The 14631-nt window shown below is 39.4% G+C and overlaps 1 long non-coding RNA gene across 3 annotated transcripts; it reads left to right on the top strand.

Annotated features, from left to right (window-relative positions):
* Window positions 1-826: 826 nt before the first annotated feature.
* Window positions 827-13768, top strand: LOC138764811 (uncharacterized). Of its 3 annotated transcripts, none has more exons than XR_011358314.1 (3): window positions 827-857; window positions 11039-11090; window positions 12522-13768. It is a non-coding gene; the product is annotated as an uncharacterized lncRNA (long non-coding RNA). The 3 variants fall into 3 exon arrangements; XR_011358316.1 differs by lacking the exon at window positions 827-857 and adding an exon at window positions 4405-4612; XR_011358315.1 differs by lacking the exon at window positions 827-857 and adding an exon at window positions 7844-8534.
* Window positions 13769-14631: the final 863 nt, after the last annotated feature.

The raw sequence follows: 14631 nt of genomic DNA, 5'->3' as shown, positions 1-14631 counted from the left end.
GTTGTCTATCTCTTTGTCTATCCTTGCATCAGATGAAATTGTGCAGCGGAGGTAGGTTTTGAGTTCTGTGTGCCCGATGGAGATGTGGGTGGGGGGGTGGGGGGGGGGTGGGTGAGAGAATAAGAACAGATCAGTTATACAGTGATGATCTCACTGAATTATTCTGAGCCACCGAGAACGTCAGGTCGCAGTGATCGCAATGAGACCCTGACCTCACTCCCTCGAAGGAATTTTCCATTGAATAATGCGAATGGATGAACACCTCGGTTGAGCTGCACTGCAAACCCACTGGAATTCCCTTCGCATTGAAAGGAATTATCGCAACTTGTTTGTTAAGTAGCTGTAATTAATGACCATTTTCGCACGTTTTATTTTCGAACGAAAGAGTCGATATTCTTTTAAATAGGAAGGGTTCAGAGATCTCAGTTACAATAACAAGTGAACGGCAAGATCGAGACACTGAAGATGAGCCGCCCCCCGATGCTCGTGATTAAAGACATTTGTTACCCGATTCTTGCTGTTTTCGGTGCTCCTGGTAAGTATATTATATCGGAAGCCCATTGAATATGATATGAAATGACGCTCCGCGCAATTGAACAAAGCACAGCCACCGCCTTGGGGTTATTTACGACTGGTTTTTTTTATTTGGCGCGATCCCCTTTTAGGGCAGCGCTGGCTCAGTAACCACATGCGTGGAGACGTCATAATCGGCCCCCGAGGTGCGCTGAGAGGAAGGTTGGAGTCAGGGAGAACCCCTGACGGCATCAGCTTCCCATGGCTGCCCCACCATGTTGTGTTACACGCGGGGCCGGTTCGCCATGAGAGATGTGCCGCCACACAACCCCCCTCAGAAACGGGTACGCGCCACCCCCCCCCCCACCCCCCCGCTTTGACGGGCGGCCTCGGTGCTTGGGCACTGTAAAAAGTTCCTCCTTTCCCCACCCCCCCACTGGAGTGAAAGTTCCCCCAGATCACCAGAGGACCTTATACGGACCTTCTTACGGGCGCTTTAACGGTACCCTCAGCAGTACCCTCCAGACAAACACAAACTGTGCTGAGTCCAGTTCCTTAGGGAGGTGGGATGGCCAGGTGCTGAGGCGTGATGGTGGTGGAGGCGCCAGGGAGGAGGACCTAGGGTAGTTTGTCTGCCCAGTTCGTGCTGGTGAGTCACTCTATGAGAGCAGACTTTAGGTACTGGTGAAACCTTTCCACCAAACCGTTGGATTGTGGGTGGTAGGCCGTGGTGTGTTGGTGTTTAACCACAAAGAGTCTCAACAGCTGGGCCCATAGTGCGGAGGTAAACTGTGTCCTCAACCGATCGTCAGAACACTTCCAATCTCTTTTCAGTTCCAACCGCTCAGTCCAAGAATCCGCCCTGCTCCAGCTCCCTCAACAGCCCTTAAGGCTAGAGCTGGATGAGGTCCTCACCTGGGAAGAGACATATGAGGCAATTGAACAACTGAAAAGTGGCAAAGCAGCAGGTATGGATGGAATCCCCCCAGAGGTCTGGAAGGCTGGCGGCAAAACTCTGCATGCCAAACTGCATGAGTTTTTCAAGCTCTGCTGGGACCAAGGAAAGCTGCCTCAGGACCTTCGTGATGCCATCATCATCACCCTGTACAAAAACAAAGGCGAGAAATCAGACTGCTCAAACTACAGGGGAATCACGCTGCTCTCCATTGCAGGAAAAATCTTCGCTAGGATTCTCCTAAATAGAATAATACCTAGTGTCGCCGAGAATATTCTCCCAGAATCACAGTGTGGCTTTCGCGCAAACAAAGGAATTACTGACATGGTCTTTGCCTTCAGACAGCCCCAAGAAAAGTGCAGAGAACAAAACAAAGGACTCTACATCACCTTTGTTGACCTCACCAAAGCCTTCGACACCGTGAGCAGGAAAGGGCTTTGGCAAATACTAGAGCACATCGGATGCCCCCCAAAGTTCCTCAACATGGTTATCCAACAGCATGAAAACCAACAAGGTCGGGTCAGATACAGCAATGAGCTCTCTGAACCCTTCTCCATTAACAATGGCGTGAAGCAAGGCTGTGTTCTCGCACCAACCCTCTTTTCAATCTTCTTCAGCATGATGCTGAAACAAGCCATGAAAGACCTCAACAATGAAGATGCTGTTTACATCCGGTACCGCACGGATGGCAGTCTCTTCAATCTGAGGTGCCTGCAAGCTCACACCAAGACACAAGAGCAGCTTGTCCATGAACCTACTCTTTGCAGACGATGCCACTTTCGTTGCCCATTCAGAGCCAGCTCTTCAGCGCTTGACGTCCTGTTTTGCGGAAACTGCCAAAATGTTTGGCCTGGAAGTCAGCCTGAAGAAAACTGAGGTCCTCCATCAGGAGGTCCTCCATCAGCCAGCTCCCCACCATGACTACCAGCCCCCCCACATCTCCATCGGACACACAAAACTCAAAACGGTCAACCAGTTTACCTATCTCAGCTGCACCATTTCATCAGATGCAAGGATCAACAACGAGATAGACAACAGACTCGCCAAGGCAAATAGCGCCTTTGGAAGACTACACAAAAGAGTCTGGAAAAACAGCCAACTGAAAAACCTCTCAAAGATTAGCGTATACAGAGCAGTTGTCATACCCACACTCATGTTTGGCTCCGAATCATGGGTCCTGTACCGGCATCACCTACAGCTCCTAGAACGCTTCCACCAGCATTGTCTCTGCTCCATCCTCAACCATTCATTGGAGCGACTTCATCTCCAACATCGAAGTACTTGAGATGGCAGGGGCCGACAGCATCGAATCCACGCTGCTGAAGATCAAATTGCGCTGGGTAGGTCACATCTCCAGAATGGAGGACCATCGCCTTCCCAAGATCGTGTTATATGGTGAGCTCTCCACTGGCCACCAAGACAGAGGTGCACCAAATAAGAGGTACAAGGACTGCCTAAAGAAATCTCTTGGTGCCTGCCACATTGACCATCACCAGTGGGCTGATATCACCTCAAACCATGCATCTTGGCGCCTCACAGTTCTGCGGGCAGCAACCTTCTTTGAAGAAGACCGCAGCACCCACCTCACTGTCAAAAGACAAAGGAGGAAAAACCCAACACCCAACCCCAACCAACCAATTTTCCCTTACAACCATTGCAACCGTGTCTGCCTGTCCCGCATCAGACTTGTCAGCCACAAACGAGCCTGCAGTTGACGTGGACATTACCCCTCCATAAATCTTCATCTGTGAAGCCAAGCCAAAGAAAAGATTTGTGCCTATTCCCCAACAATTTGGTACACAATTCTTGGAACCCTTTTTTAGCAGGACATGGATGGATGAGAAAAATAACACGCATAATAGTCAATATTGTCTGTCACCCACAGTTCAGATCCTGCATCAAGATTGCTTTATTTTCCATTCCTCTTCATTTCAACTCACAAGAGCATATTGCAATTACTTTGGACGGGAGACAAGTCACATTCCACAGTGCAATCTGCTGCAATGTACATCCTATTCAACATCGGGCAGTCATGTCAATTGTCCATTATACCATTGTTTCAGAGGCCCTTCACATGCTAATCTCCCTCAGGACACGGGGCTGGCTCACTGATATTGAAAGTTTGCATTGCTCCAAACAGAATGTCCTGTTTCTGGGGATCCAATGAAGCTCAGGCCAGAGAGACATTTTGGAGATGGCCAAGAATGAAACTTGGTATTTTGCCATCCCCTCAAATAAACCAGACTCCCAGAGCCACCTGGGTCTCCTAAGTTATTGGCAGCAGAACCTACATATTACCATGCTCTTTGAACCATCCTGTAGGATCTCCACATTCCTCTGGGGTCCAGAACAACAGGCTGCTTTTGACACAGCAAAGCAAGCTGTTGAACAAGCACTGCCCCTTGTCCCCTGCCAGGCAGGTGTTCCTTTTAAATTACAGATCTCGGCCAGTAAGGCAGGAGCTGAATGGAATCTCCGGGAGAAGATCCAAGGGTGCAGAGTCCTGCTAGTCTTCTGGAGAAAATCTCTGCCTGGTGCCGCCATTCGCTACAACCCATTTGACACCGGGACATCGGCCAACACTTTCCTCAGAGTTGCTTATGAATTTGCGAGCACCTGGACAGTGACACCGAACTGACGAATGGCCAACAAGACAGTTCGTCATGTATTACAAAAAAAATCAGCAAGAGAACAGCTGTTGCTCTGGAAACTATCACTGGACATTCTATCTTATCAAGCCTTTAACTTTTTTAAATGGCATGTTTTGCTGTGGCTTTTACAATACATAATGTCTCAAAGCACACTCAGAGAAACTGAAATCAATACATACATAATCGCAGTGTGGATGTAAAGTTACAGTTTGAGAGCTGACCAGTCAATGATCAGACTATGGTAGGAAACTTTGCATCTATATTTTTTTTTTGCAATGACGGCATCACCCCAGAAATTCCTATTAACAGAAAAACTCCTAATTGGGTGAGGGCTGTGAGATCCTTTATTTAAAAATGCTGAATTGGCTAATTTTCAGCCCTGACTATCGTTATAGGGATCCAAGGCAGGCACCTGGCGCATCCACTGAAAGAGAACGTGAGAAGGAATGGCATTCTGGTGTCAAACGACAGCCCAGAAAAGCAGTTCACTCAGGTACATCCCAGAAACATACCTGCTGGCCTGCCCCCTGCTTCACCACTGGGGAACATGGTGACAGGCATCTGGACTCTGTACCTGAGGAGTGACCAAGCATGAGTGAAAAGCACTAGATGCGCAAGCCAAGAGAGGGCTCTGGCACCTGATGGATGACCTTGCACTGCCTGCTCACAGATGTTGGTGGAAAGGGTGCTCACATTTGCCAGCTAAGCCGGAGAACCCAGGCGTAGGAGTTGGTGACCAAATTCCTTTTTCTATCCTCCCCTCTGACATTGGAGAGCACCTCACACAGCACCCTGCCCCATTGGTAACACAATAACCCAGTTCAGTCAGGGGTGTGGGGCTGGTGAAGTGCTGGCATTGAATTTGACTATGTACCTTGTCCAGCATTCGGACACCACCAGTTAATATATTGACCCACTTGATCAGTATTGTTTTTTTACATGTTTTGACTTGTAACATAAATATATATTGATTGTCTCATGATTGGCGAGTCGTGTGACCTCCAAGGGGTGGATTATATTGTGAACCAGAGGGCAGTTAGAAGATTTTCGCATTGCGCAACGCCAGCAATGCCTCACTCCCCTTATTAACTACACCTGCTTGAACAAACTAATTAGAGACAATAAGCAGATCAGCCATTTAATGGGGGAGGTAGGACGAACCAGGGGCTGAGCTAAGGTGGACAACCTAAAGGAGAGACAATTAATCCGAATAACAGATCAGATCACCCAACTCGCAACCCATCACTGGTGAGATATCTTGAAGGGCTGGTCCCCTAAAGCCAGTCGTATGCTCAATTTGGCCTGGCACCCTCTTGTTCTTATGTTTACCACTTTTTTGTTATTATTATTGCTGATCATATGCCTGTGGATAAGACTCAAGCAGCTGATATGGCAAGTAGAGAAAACTTCAAGAAAGATGCAGTACAAGTTGTTAAAGGTGACAGAAAGTGCTAGAAGAAGAGAAGGAGAAAGGAACACATTCATTTAGTGAAGTCAGGTATGAAGTGTTGATTTCAGGATCAACAAGGAGAGAACTGTGGAAGAAATGTGCAAAATGGAAGGATGCTGTAGATGGCAGAGTGACTCTGCCATGATATAAAAGTTGTTTTGGAGAAAGGAATGAGTCAGCAAGGGGAAAACCACAAGAACATCTGGTTCCGGGTGCCGTTTGCTAAAGAATAACTCCAGATAACATTTAAGTCTGCTGAAGAATATCTCTAGATAACTTCCTTTGTTTCCTAATAAATACTTTAACCACACTATGTTCTTTGAACAACCTTCAATTCCCCGGATGTGATCAACTCCTTCATATCATTGTAACCCATTCCATTGACTTTACAAACTAACTTGTTTACTTCACTGTATAAATTCGAACTGTGCAACTGTGTAGTTCAGAGCTGAGCCCTGGCTGTTACAGGGACTGTTCTCTGAGATATTTCACTCAAATAAACTCTCCTGAAGGAGACGCTGAAGCTCCGTCCTCATAGTTATTTCTCCTCGACAGAGACAAACCAAAGGACATGAGCTAAGAGTGAAAGGGGAAAAGTTGAGTGGGAACATGAGGGGGAGTTCTTCAGAGAGAGTGGTTGAGGTTTGGAAGGATCTCCCAGCTGCAGTGGTGAATGTGGGCTTAATATGATAAGAGGAAATTTGACAGGTACAAGGATGGGACAGGTATATGGAGGGATATGGACTGTGTTGAAATCAGTGGGACAAGGCAAAACAAATGGGTTGCTACAGACAAGAAGAGCCAACGTGGCCAGTTCGTGCCCTGAAATGTTCTTTGGGTCTAATGTTTTATGTTGACTGCATTCACACAATTTGAATTTTGGACTAAAAGAAGGTGATGTGGAAATCTATCCTTTTCTGGAGGTCGTCTGATCATAAATGCTGACAAGATGTGTCATCATTAGAAAGTAATTATAACTCGAAGACACAGTTCGAGACGCCATTTCTATATTACGTAGAGAGAGCGAGAAGCTTGAATTTACTTCCCTACTCATCCCTGGAAGCTGAAGGGACCACCGAGAATGTCTACAAGTCTGAGAGGGAAGGGGTCGTGCCAGGTGATGATGTGGGGTTAAACTGACAATCCCTGCTCTCCTCAAAACAATTGAGAAAAAGTGACAAAAATGGTTACAAATGTTTCTTAAACATTTGAAGACACCTAGAAGACATCAACAAAGAAGGATAAAGGACTTAATGTTGTACAAGAATTGAGCAAGAAAAGGAAGAGAGGCCGACCTTAAGAAAGGATCCTGCGGCTGTCCGCATGGTAATATACAAAGGAGAGAGGCCAGAATCCGGGAAGACCTCAGACACTGCTTCACAAGAGCTCCCCCAACAATGGCCACCAACAACGGTTGAAGAAGTGACTCTGCCCATCCGCGAGGAGTCGCTCATGCACAGAGCACAAAAAAAAACTGAGGAAATTTTTAAGAAGATTCCAGACATCCACAGCTCCAGTGATCAAGAAGAAGATCTGGAAAAGCAAAGGAAAGAAGAAGAACGACCTACAATCAAGAACAAAAAGTAGAAAAAGGTGCAGAAGCTTCTTTATCTTCTGGGGAATTAAAGGAAAAGAGTGATTTTATTCCACAATCCATGGAAGTGTTATCTGAATAAGTCAGCAAGAATGGTGATAAGATGGAAAGATTAATACAACAGGTGGACACTAGATTTGAAATTGTATATGGAAAAATTAAAGGGAATGAATTTGAGATTCAAAATCTGAAAGATCAAATGAAGAAAGTACAAGCAGAAGCAGCTGCAAAGCATGATCAGTCAATGTAAAAAAAAATAGGCATTTTGGAGAATTTCAGTAAATGGAATTATATCAAGATTGTTGAACTTAAAGAAGGGGACGAGGGTCAAGACTTATAAAAATTTCTGCTATAATGGATACCGGAATCTTTGGGTCAGGTTGCATTTCAAGGAGATTTGGAGATAGAACCAAGCGGCACTGAAACTTAAACCTCGTCTAATACTTGTCAGATTCCTCTGATATGAAGTACGAGAGAAGATATTATTGGAGCTGGCAGTGAAACAAGCTAAAGAAAGACAATCACCGTTCGTTTATAATGGAAATAACATTTTTTTAAATCGAGATACAAGTTTTGACTTCTTGAAAAAGAAAAAGGAGTTTAATTCAGTAAAAGATGTCTTGTGGAAAAAAAGGCTATGCCTTTCTTTTAAGATATCCAGCTATGTTTAAGGTATTCATCTGGGGAGGAAGGAATAGATTTTTACTGAGGCTAATGAAGCATATGTATATTCCTAACCAATGCCTGTTAAAGATCAGCAGATGGCTATTGGCACTTGAATTTATTATATAACTGAGAGGTTTTGCTGTAACTGGAAATACATTGAGTTTTGAGAGAGTTTAAAGGGGAGAAAGGTTTAGCCTACATTGTCCATGATCTAAAATACTCAATAAGATTAATGGATTAAAAGGTATATTGTTGAGTTTATAGTAAGGGATGGTATGATGTTTCGAGTGAGTTAATGGGGAACGTGATGCTGACCACTACACTATCATGGGCACTAAAGTGACTAGTTTTGCATCCCGTATAGATCAGGGTGATAGAGATGCTTTAACATCACGTGCCTCTGGGGTTTTCCCTTTCTTCTTTTTCCTTCCTTTTTTATCCTGGACTGTTTATAGATGTAAACTATTATATGATGGGGTTGGATTTGATGGGGAGATAGCAGGGGATGCTGGATGGATATAGGTTTTAATTTTGATGTCTATTGGAGGGAAATTGTCATTTATTAGTGTAAATATTAATGAAATTCAGAATCCAATAAAAAGAAAGCAGTTATTGAGTTACATGAAAAAATCTCAGGTGGATCTGGTTTTTATACAGGAAACTCATTTAACAGAAATAGAACTTACGAAATTAAAGAGAGACTGGGTAAGGAAGGTATTCTCTTCTTCATTGAATTCGAAAGCTAGATGAGTAGTGATATTAATAAATAAAAGTTTACCAATTGAAATATTGGATGTAATGACTGATATTTAAAGTCGGAGGCATGTGATGATAAATTGCAAAATATATTCTGAATATTGGACTTCGATGAATATATATGCACTGAATGTAAACGATGGAAAATTTATTCATGATGTTTTTATGCAGTTAGCTAATGCAAAAGGGAAAATAATTATGGGAGGAGACTTTAATTTTACCTTTGATTCCAAGTTGGAGAGATCAGGAGGAATCATTGTTAAACATAAGGTGACAAAGGATGTGAAAAAATTGATGAATGAAATTAAACTTGTTGATAGTTCGAGGAAGATGCATCCTGATATTAGAGATTATTCATTTTATTCTAATAGACATAAGACATATTCCCATATAGATATGTTTTTAATTATCTCTCAAATCCAGACAAGAGTCCATAGTATTGAATATCAAGCGAGGATATTGTTTGACCATTCACCTTTAGCTATGTCAGTTTTACTGGAGGAGGAGCAAAATGTACATTATAGATGGAGGCTTAATGCAGCATTGTTAAAAAGGAAAAATTTTGGTGACTTTATAAGGTAAAAGCTAAATTTTTTATGGACCTGACTGAACATTATGTAACCAGTAAGTTTGTGGTATGGGATTCTTTGAAGGCTTATTTAAGAGGACAAATAATAAGTTATATGCCTAATAACCATATAACCATTTACGGAGTGGAAACAGACCATGATGGCCTTTCGGGTCCGCACCGGTTCACTGATTTTGTGCGCCCTCTTCAGGCAATGGTCCCGGTAGATCACGAATGTTAAAAAACAATGCAGATCTGAAGTTAATTTTTTGGAAAAGGAAATAATAAAGATGGAAAAAGAATTGCACAATCAAGAGAATTATTAAAAATGGAAAATACTGTATTTAATGAAATTGAAGCTTAATACAATAAAAACATATAGAGTCAAAAGGGATACAAAATGAACCTGACAGAAATATTACAAATTGGGAGATAGAGCTCATAAAGTTTTAGCATGGGAATTGAAGACTGAACAAATATCAAGAAAAATAATAGCTGCAAAAGAAGATTCAGGTCACATTACATAACACAAAAGGTATTAATTATGTGTTTTTGAAATTCTATACAAAATTATATAAATCAGAATCTTTGAAGGATGGGGATAAAATATATGAATATCTGCCAAAAATTACATTTAAATATAGAATTAACAAATCTATTTACAGTTACAGAATTATATGATATATTGATGAGTTTACCAAATAATAAGGCTCCTGGGGAGGATGGTTTCTCTCTGGAGTTTTATAAAGAATTTATAGAGTTATTGATTCTGATATTTATGAGATTGCTAGATCAAAGTGATGATCTTTGGGACTTATCTGAGTCATTTAATACTGCGTTAATAACAGTTATTCCAAAAAAGTGAAGGACGCTTTGCTTCCATCTACATATAGACAAATTTCATTCTTAAATATTGATTAAAAAATTTTGTCCAAATTAATAGCTAATAGATTAGCTAAATGTTTATCTAAATTGATTAATTTAGAACAAACAGGTTTTATTAAAAATAAATCAGCTGATAATATTGTTAGATTTTTAAGTTTAATAGATATGGCTCAGAAAAGGAAAATAACAAAAGTGACCATAGCTTTAGGTGCATGTTTAAGAGCATTATATAATTCTACAAAGGCTAAGTTGATTACAAATAGGCAAATATCAAAATCATTTTTGTTGGAAAGTTCATCAAGACAAAGATGTTCATTATCTCCTTTTTTATTTGCATTACCTATAGAAAGTTTAGTCGAGGTGATTAGAAGTGATGATGAGATTGAGGGCTTTAAGATACATGATATAAACATAAAATTAGTCTTTTTGCAGATGATGTAATATTATATCTTATAAACCCTGAAAGCTCATTGCAAAAAGTAAATGATCAGTTTGGTTGAGCATGGGTTAGTATCAGGTAACAAAGTAAATATTGATAAAAGTGAAGTGATGCCAATGATCGAGACAGACTATGTTCAAGTTAAGAAAAGGACAACATTTAAATGGCAGACTGGTGCAATTAAATATTTAGGAATTAATGTTGATAAGAATTTAAATAACTTATTTAAACTAAACTACATAGCTTTATTGAAGAAAATTAAAGAAGATTTATTAAGATGGAAAGATTTGCCAATTTTTTAATAGGAAGGATAATTGTGTGAAGATGAATATCTTTCCTACAATAAAATACCTTTTTCAATATTTACCAGTTTTTGTACCAGTAATGTTGATTTCAAAGATTTAAATATAAGTGTAAGAAGATTTATTTGGTGGGATAAAATTACTCAGATGGCATTGGAAAAAATTAACATGGAAATTTCATCAAAGGGGGATTTAATAGCCTAATTTTTAAAATTATTATAAAGTGGCTCAACTTATATTTTTGTATTCTTGTTATCAGACCGATGAAAAGATTGCATGGGTGCAAATTGAAATGAGTAAAATAGGAGAAGGTAATTCCAAACACATTTTATATAAATGTCATGAGGGAATTATTAAAAGGAAAATCAGGTGCACCAAATTTGAAGCATATACTCAAAGTATGGAATGGAGAACATGTAGAAAGAGGAATGAAGAATTATCAGTTGGCTAAAATGATATTACATCAAAATCTTTTCATTCCTTTTATGGTTAATAATCATTATTTTGATGTTTGGTATAAATGTGGAATAAAAAAATGAGGGATTGTTTTTAAGATTTTTTAAAACTTTTGATCAATTGAAAGATAAGTATAATATAGCACATAACATTATTTTTCTTATTATCAACTTAAAAAGAAAATTAGGGAACATTTTTCAATTGCCAGAACAAAGTCTATTTGAATATCTAATAAAAGATATGTTTATTGAAAGATTTATTGCTAATATGTATATCAAATTAAAAGAAACTATTCAGAAAAAGGAGTTATTTAAATTCAACTTTTGATGGGAAAAAGATATAAATATACAGATTCAAGATGAAGTATGGTCAAAATTAGGCTAGAATAGTGTAACTAATACAATTAATGTTAGATATTAAATGGGACAATTTAATTTTTACGTCAATTATATTATGCCCCATACAAATTGCATTTACTTCATTCAAATTGTTCTTATCAAAGTTTTAGATGTAATAAAGAAGTAGGAACTTTCCTGTATGCAGTCTGGCAATGTGAAAAGATAGATGGGTTTTGGAAGGATACAAGTATTTTATTAGGATGAGTTTTTAAGATGCAAATTTTGAATGATCCCAAAATATTTTTATAGGGAGATATTTCCCAATTGAAGTTAGATATTTATTAAAATTACTTTTTAAATGTAGCAATAGAAATAGCAAAGAAATCTATAGTGGAAACATGGAAATCTGGTGATATTGTGGGGTTGAATAAATGGCAAATGGAATTATTAAATTGTATACCATTAGAGAGAATAACATATAATTTAGGAAATCAGCCATGATAAGGTTTGGAAACCCTACAGGGATTTTATTGCTATGTCTGATACCTGAAGCATCCAACCCGCCATAATTAGTTATGCTTTAAGATGTTATGTAAATTCAAATGAATTAATTAAAAATATAGGGTTATTAGACAGGCCTTTTATTTTCTTATTTTCCTATAAGATATTTTCCTAATTACAGCTCGACGTTTTGGATGAACTTCAATCAAGCCACTATTGGCTCAAACGATGTTTACCCAGTAAATGTTGACTAGTTGTCAGTGCATCGCGTTTGAACGTTCCACATGCTTCTTTTGGGAAGTTCTCAAAACAAAATTAACCCAAAAGTCAATAAACACAATGAGTCTCCCGGAGATTAAGTGGCAGGAATTGGAAATACTCCCACATTATGATGCGCGGTTTATTGACCTGGCCCCGTCACTCACCCCGTGTTCCTCTTTCTTGCAGCGAACAATTGTGATCCTCTCCCGAGGAATGTGCGGACTTTCCAACTATTTCTCCGCCTACATGATGACCATAGGAGTGGCGGGTTTCACGGTGATCGTCATCAACATCATTCTTTTTGAAATTTTAATGTATCGCTTGTCAAACAAATTTCTATACTCAACTAGTTTCCTAACAGCCGTGATATACCTACTCGACATCACTTTGGAATTCTCGCAGTGGTCCACAGTCGCATTCACCCTTGACCAATATGTTGCGATGTGTTGTCCGAAGCTTCCACCAAAGTACTGCAGAGTGAAAACTTTAAGCATCCTCGCACCAATTATTCTGATCCTCCTTTGTGTCGAAAACATCCCCATGTTATTTTTAATTGAGCCTCTACAAATTATTAGATCCATTTATTTGGGTGTCAGACCCAAACTGGACGTCCTCACCTCGCCAATCTTTGGTACGTTCATTAAATTGAAAACCATTCAGTGGTTATTCATTGCCTTTGGTTTAATATGCCTGTTTAATGGGTTGACAGTGAGACGTATCTTGTTGGTCAACAAAGCACGGAGGGCATTCCGGAGTCAGAGGCGTAGGGATGGTCGAGACATGGAAATGGAGAGCAGGAGAAAATCCATCATCTTGCTGATCAGTGCGTCGGGCAGCTTCACGCTGCTGTGGCTTCCGATGTCTTTCTCGTACTTTATCACCAGCTACAATGGATACGTTAATTTTGACCATTAAGTCTCCCGCATATATCGCTGTTCAGATTGGGTCTCTTCAGAACCTGAGTTCCTGTACAAATACTGCAACGACTCAGTCAAAATTCAGAGAGGAATTGAAGACTTTGCTAAAATTTCCTTTGTCATTTATTGTCAACTTGACCAAGAAAAAAATCAAATCAAATCAAGTCTTCCTGATTCAATTAGCATTCCGTTACTGAGCGTGTCCACAGGAGGTAAATCTGTATTAGCAGAGTTTTTGTAGTTTGTTGTGTTCATGAGAAAACGTTCAATAAATTCTATATTTAGAATGTTACTATGTATATTTTTGGAAAAATTACAAATATAAAATTTTCGAAAAAAATCATCGGATGCGTTGTGTAGAGCAAAGAATGCTTTCTAAACTTGCAAAGGTATCTGGACCAGCTGAAGTGTGGACTAGAAAGTGGCAAATAAAATGTAATGCAGACAAATGTGATGTGCTGCCGTTTGCAATGACAAACCAAGAAAGGATAGACACGAGGAATGGGTAGGGCATTGAGGAGCGGCGTAGAACAGATAGATCTGGAATACAGATAAAGAATTCTCTGAAAGCGTCACGTGTGGGAATGCTTGTACAAACAGGTTTTTACTTAATAATCCAAGTATTAAGTACAATTTGGAAACAGAATTACAGGAAAGAATCGAAAAAGATACTAAGAGTGCAGAGAAGATTTACGAGGATGTGTTTAAATAGATATATATATATATATATATATATATATAAAATTTAAGATCAACACATTTATAACAAAAAAACATCACATTTTTACAAAGTCATTGATTAAATACATGTTGATTTATAATACAGAAATAAAAAAGAAAACTATAAAGGAATCCCATCAAACCTGTACTAAACCCTCCCTCCCAACCCCCACCCACTTCTACCCCCACTAAAAATATTAACTGCAAAATTATATCAAAATTAACTGTAATACGTAATGAATATGATTATATACTGAATGGAATTGCTTTAGGAAATGCTTAAAGATCCCAAAAATATTTCACAAGAAAATATTTTTTTTATTTTTAAGGGAAGATTTCTCTGGTCCAGAGGATTCAAAACAATTATTTATAAATTCAAATCCAATGTTCAATCATACCAATTCCAAATCTGTAAAAATGTAGAATATTTATCTATCAAATTATTTGTTATTTTCCTGATGGAATACAATTTTGAATCTCTCTTTGTCATCCATCTTCCTAATGTTAATGAAACATCGAATTTCCAAGTGAGAGCAATACATTTCCCTGCTATAACCAAAGCTAAATTTATAAATTTCAACTGAAAATTTGATAAGTATACTATAGGAGTGTTCTTCCAAATTTCCCCATCAAAATAACTCATGATTCAACAGAAAAAC

This window comes from Narcine bancroftii, chromosome 5, assembly GCF_036971445.1.
Source record: "Narcine bancroftii isolate sNarBan1 chromosome 5, sNarBan1.hap1, whole genome shotgun sequence".
In the NCBI taxonomy this organism is placed as follows: Eukaryota; Metazoa; Chordata; class Chondrichthyes; order Torpediniformes; family Narcinidae; genus Narcine; species Narcine bancroftii.
This window is presented reverse-complemented; position numbering and strand designations above follow the sequence as displayed.